Source organism: Xenopus laevis, chromosome 4S (assembly GCF_017654675.1).
Source record: "Xenopus laevis strain J_2021 chromosome 4S, Xenopus_laevis_v10.1, whole genome shotgun sequence".
Classification (NCBI taxonomy): domain Eukaryota; kingdom Metazoa; phylum Chordata; class Amphibia; order Anura; family Pipidae; genus Xenopus; species Xenopus laevis.
In genome coordinates, this window is record NC_054378.1 from 48,921,900 (window position 1) to 48,927,982 (window position 6,083).

The following is a 6,083-nucleotide window of genomic DNA, read 5'->3' on the forward strand; positions in this document are numbered from 1 at the left end:
GTGTCAATCATGGGGAATCCTGGCGGTTTTCCTTATTTGGGAAACCGGGCAGGAATTTTTGACCCGGTCAGCCGTTCAAAATACTGGGCTGTCCAGGTCAAAAACGGACAGGTGGCAACCCTAAATTGATCCTCCGCATTCAGCTCAGATTCAAAAGCAACAGTTATGACCAGGGGCGATCCTGGCCCCTCCGCTGCCTGAGGCAGCAGCAGTTGCTGCTGCCCCCCCTCCCCTGGAAATTTGCTCTTAAAGTACCAGGAGCAGCATTTTTGCTGCCCCTGGTACCTAGTGGGGCACTGCTGCCTGAGGCGACAGCCTCAACTTGCCTCATTGGCGAAGCACCCCTGGTTATGACCCATGTGGCCCCCCAGAAATGTAACCTTTTTTTTTACATCTACCAGAAAATTGACTTTGTGTGCCTCTTATAATTTTGCCATAAATTATTTGCACAATGCTTTTACATTACCTGTCTTCGTGTTCGTCTATGAGAGGGCTGCCATATTTGTGCAGCAGGAGTCCGTTCACATTAGAAACTTTAACTGACAGGCTGAGATGGGACAGTCAGGTTGGCAAAACAGTCAGGTGCAGGAACTTCAACTAACAATTACTTACAAAAACAAACCTCTCAGCAAAAAACAATCAACATGACCTATAGGTAACTTTTAATGTACATTCATATTTTAAAAAGTCGTTTTTTAGTGTCAGTATCACTTTAAGTCATTGATTGGTTACTACGTTAAAAGACAGCCTTATCTTACTAGAGCAACTTGATGAGTTTAGTTACTTAATAATAAATTACTATTACTTAATGACACTTCAACATATACAGAAGTACAATTATTGGAGCCTGCTCTTAAGATGGTCATACGAAAGCAGATTTTCCCTCTACTCGAGCCAGCAGCCTACTACAGGTATGGGATCCGCTATCTGGAAACTCGTTATCCAGAAAACTCAGAATTATGGAATAATAAAACAGGACATAGGGGGTTGTTTATCAAAGTTTACTTTATTGTTTTCTGAAATATACTCCGCCTAAATACACACGCGCTATTTCCCCTTATTTGTCAATACAATTTCCTGAAAATTTCCAGTTCGGGAAAAAACGTGAAGAAATAGTGAAAAGCATCAGAAAATTCGAATTGGTCAAATTTTTCGGATTTTCCACCTGAATCGTGAAAATCATCCGAAAATTCGAATGGCCATTTTTTTCAGATTTTCTTCCTGAAAAATTATTTTTTTTTGGGATTTTTGCCAAAAAAACACTAAATCTTTGGATTTTTGCACGAAACCCAGTGCACATCAGAATATCTTCAGGACTTCTCCCATTGATTATATACAACCTTGGCAGGTTCGAGATGCCAGATTTTTGGATTCTGACTTTTTCCATCCTGGGGGTATAATAAATCCCCAAAAAAAGTTTTTTTTTCCCACTAGAAATTCGGATTTTATAGTAAAAACTAAAATGTTTCTGATTTTTGGCATTCAGACTTTAATAAATAACCCCCACAGCATTTAATTCTAACTAAGATACAATTAATCCTTACTGGAGGCTAAAAATCCTATTGGGTTTAATTAATGTTTAAATGTTATTTTAATAAAATTAAGGTATGGGAAGAGAAAGAGGGGAGGTTATGATAAGCTTACCAGATCACTTGATAATTCAGGAACAAGTGTAGAAAATCTATCTAGAAGGGCTGCACTGATTGCAATTTAATTCAAAAGCAACAAGTGCATCCCTACAATCAGCATTTATTGAATATATCCTTGCATTTTCAAGTTATCTGGTAACCTTAAGTTAAGGGTATGACCCCTTGCTGTTTAAATGGGGTTCATAACTTTTGGATTTCCTGGTCACGGTTTTGTCTTTCTAAATATAATGGCAAAACATGGGGTAATCTGTGGAAATGTGCCGGAGGGCTTTTACTAAATTTTTAATTGGCTATATTAATAAATATAAAGTCCAAACCTGGAAGTGTTTGATGATTGGTAAGGTGTATTCCACACCTGACACAGTGTACACAAGGTTCTTACAGACTTATTAACATGATTTATACTAAACAGCTCTATGAGCCATGATGTGGTGAACTCACAAGTGTCAGTGTAACGCAGTACAGGTATTGGACCTGTTATCCAGTGGCGTAACTAGTTGTTACTGGGCCCCATAGCAAATTCAATTTAGAGCCCCAAAATATTTATAAGTTGGCCTATTTTACCAAGATATATTAAAATTGCTAATTAATTAGGGTCTCACTGGGCCCCCTACACTCCTGGGCCCCCCTGCAACCGCAGGGTCTGCTTCCTCTATAGTTACGCCCCTGCTGTTATCCTGTTATACATTTAGACGGCCTTTCTGTAATTCGGAGCTTTCTGGATAATGGGTTTTTGGATGACAGATCCTATACCTGTACCATTAAAGGAGTAGAACATGCATTGAATCAATTAAGAGAATACAAGAGGCAGTGATTTTAAAAATGGCTCCCGGAAGGCGAGGCACTGTAAAAGAAAGGGTATCACTTTCTATACCATATTATGTTAATATACAGTGTCATGTTGATATATTGTTTAAATGCCTTGACCATTAGTCATCAAGAAAATCTTCAGGTATTTGTTCACGTATCTTCCACAGCTTACGAGGCAAGGTAATTTCCCTGAGAAAAATTCCATAATGATCATCTGATGAACAATCCTATTAGCAAACAAAAGACTTTTGCTTCCATCAGGAACTGCATTTTTTTCTCTTGATAAAAAGCCTTGGATATCGGTCGTCTCATCAATCCGGCAGGACTGGAAATTTTGATCAGACACTACATTAAAGATTCCCGAACATTTAAACGTTAATGCTGAATTATCAGATAGAGCTAAAGAATTCTTTTTGTTTTTACCTGCATATCTGACAATTCAGCTCTTAATGTTAGTAGAGTGGACAAAAGATCTTTTGTACAACCAATGGTCGTGGAAAAGATCATAACTGCAGCATGTATGGCCACCTTGACTCACTACATTACAGGTTTTAGCGGTCCTCCTTCAGGGTGCCTAAAGCAGTAGAATGGAGGGGACAGCCTGCCAGCAAATCAGGGTCACATCTTTTCTTTACTTTAGAATGGTTCTCTATCATGCCTTTTTAGATTTACTTTGCAATTCCTAACTAGGTATGTAATAATTATATTGTTAGTGTTATTTCCCACTGCTAAATTTAGTATCTGCACTTACTGGCTAATTATATTGCTTCCTTGTCAGTAATTATGCAGTAATCAAAGCCAATAATTTCCTGCACATTCCTAGCATGCACATTACTTCTTCCGCCACCCTGTTTCACCTGGTCCTTGAAGTTAATTGAGGAAAGCCCACATCACTTTGGGTTCATATACTGGACCAACAGCAACAGATGTGAAGTACAAAAATGGCACTCGACTTTGTATGATTAATTACACACTAGAAGATGACCGGTGGACTGACTGATTTTGGGTTGCTCTTGTTCAGGAGTATGAGCATTGTTTCAGTGTGAATATAATAAAACAACAATCACTTCAGTATAGTATTTGGGTACAAACAAAATACTTAATAATGTGTACTCTACAATGTAACAGAGAAAAGGGGAATATAATTTTCATTTAGACTTTTAGTCATACATTATTGTCTAGCCAGCTAGTTGAGGTAATTTATCTATCAGTTCAATCCATAATACTTTTGGCTTAGTAGTGTGGAATGGTGGAGAGAATTAAGGCAGCTTATTGTGCAGTGTATGGGGCCCTCTGACAGGCTTTCCCAAATTTTTGGCTAGATGTTGATTGGGCAGGTTTAAAAATCCTGACAAATTGGGGGCTGCATCGGTTTGTCCTAAATCCGGCAGCCCATATTCTCCTTGTTGTGACCTGATGGTTGGGCCCTAGGGCCCACGATCTGAACAGCCTGATATTGCCCACTTTAAGGTGGGCATTTTGGGGAGAGATCTCTGAATATATGGTCAGCTTTAGATTTTGAGTGGGTGAGAATGTTATCAGATGGATGAGGATGATATACTGTGCAACTGGGAAGTGAGGGAAATATTCTAGGAATAATTTACTTGCGGCCACATATATAATTTAGTAAAACTCTTTTAAGACCCCACATATAATTTTTTATCTCAATAGATATTGCTGGTCACTCTGGATTTCATGGGTATTTTTCTGTGGCTTCTATATGCCAGTTAGTGTACTATCTTGGGCTTTCATAATATATTGGCTTTTTGATTCCCCTTTATGTTAATCCTTCCTATTATATTGCAGTCTATCTGTCTAAACTTTTATTAGCCAATACCCCTTCTTGATGGATGAGGTATTAACAGAGGAGGAAGTGAGAGAAGCCACAGACCCTCCTTAATTCTGCTTTGATCCACTTGTTTGGGCAATCCACTTGAATTAACAAGATAACCCTACTGATTAATTCACTTGGATGGCCATCCCATACAATATCTGAGCAAAAAAAAGGATGGATCAGGTATGGCAACCTTAATACCTTAAAGATATATTTGCAGTGACTTGGAATGTAGATAAATTCAGTGATCTTTGCAAAGTGTGACACAGTGCAGAAACTATTATAGCTACAGTATGCCTCCTATAAAAAAAGAACACAAGACAGTGCTGGAATGAACAAGTCATTTGCATATGGAACCATTATGTTGGCTTCGGCGGGAACATGCATGGTGGATTTGGGGTCACTCTGCTGTTCCCTCAAAACACAAGCAAGTAGAAGGTGCGGATACGTAGATATGTTTGACTGAACATTTATAAGCTGAAAGTAACTCTTACTGCTATACTGGCTATATTTATCTTTTATGGGGACTAAAATCAAAGGTTTGTCTCAATCATATTTTAACAATACTTTCTGTGGAGATGTGAGCAAGACCCTGTAATTTATTTATGACAACATCAAAATACTCATTTACGATAGGCTCTAGAATACAGATTAGTGCATTAGGACCAGCATCATAGCTGTATGCTACCCGAGAAAATAGGAAACACCCAATAGACATCCTGCCAATTCAACATACAGTATATATGAACAGGAAATATGAGAAGCATTGCAGATAAGGATAGAACTGGAACAATACAAATTTACATAACTAAATATTTGGATACCTTTTGAATTGGACTGCTCAGTACCAAAATGACATACAGTACATCACTTACATCATACATCTTGGTGCCATTTATACCTTAGTCTGGTGCACCAAACAATGACACGCCGAGACAGAAGATAGGAGGATATGTGTCCAAAAAGGTGGCATGGAACTGATTGCTGTCATTCATTGTCAGTTGGCTTAAAGTCTCAAAATCTTTTTTTCTGATTGACTCGATCATAACCTCCATCCGTTCAGGTAACTACTGTAAATCTGCTCTGAGCTGCAAAAGATGGTATGATAAATGCGTAAACAGGAGGAATTTAACATTACAGGACATAAAATATCCCCTAACCTGTGCAGAACATACAGATTGACAGATATGACCAGGTGCAGGACAGGACAGACTCAGATGTTTTCAATATTCTGCTGAAATAATGTGTATGCCTGAGTATGCTGTGTTGCACAATCAGTCCGATTTTACTTGAATGAGAGCCTTCGTTAGCTTTTACCTTCTACTTTGACATCAAAGAAATTAAACTTTGCCGTATTCTAATTTGTTTACACTTTGGCTGCTCTCAGGATGTGTGTAAATAAATTATACAATAATAAAGAAATAAATGGAAAATAAAAAAATGCCTCACTAAGACAGACTACTTTACCTTGGGAGAAAAAGCAAACACAAGCAGGCTAATGTAAAGCACTGCGTAACTTGATGGCGTATATAAATTAATGATTACGAATGATGATGACTATGGCAGATTCTCATAAAGAGCAATTGCTGACTTGTACCGTGCTGCCTCCCTCTGGTTGGAAAATAATGCAAATCTCTGCCTTCATTATTATCTGATCCTATGGTAATAGTTATGGCACCTAAAATATTCCAAGGTAAAGTTCTGCCAAATGAAGTAAACATAGGTGAACATAGTTAGTTCCTCAATATGCAATAATACTTTTTTTGAACAAATTGCTTTTATTTGTCTGT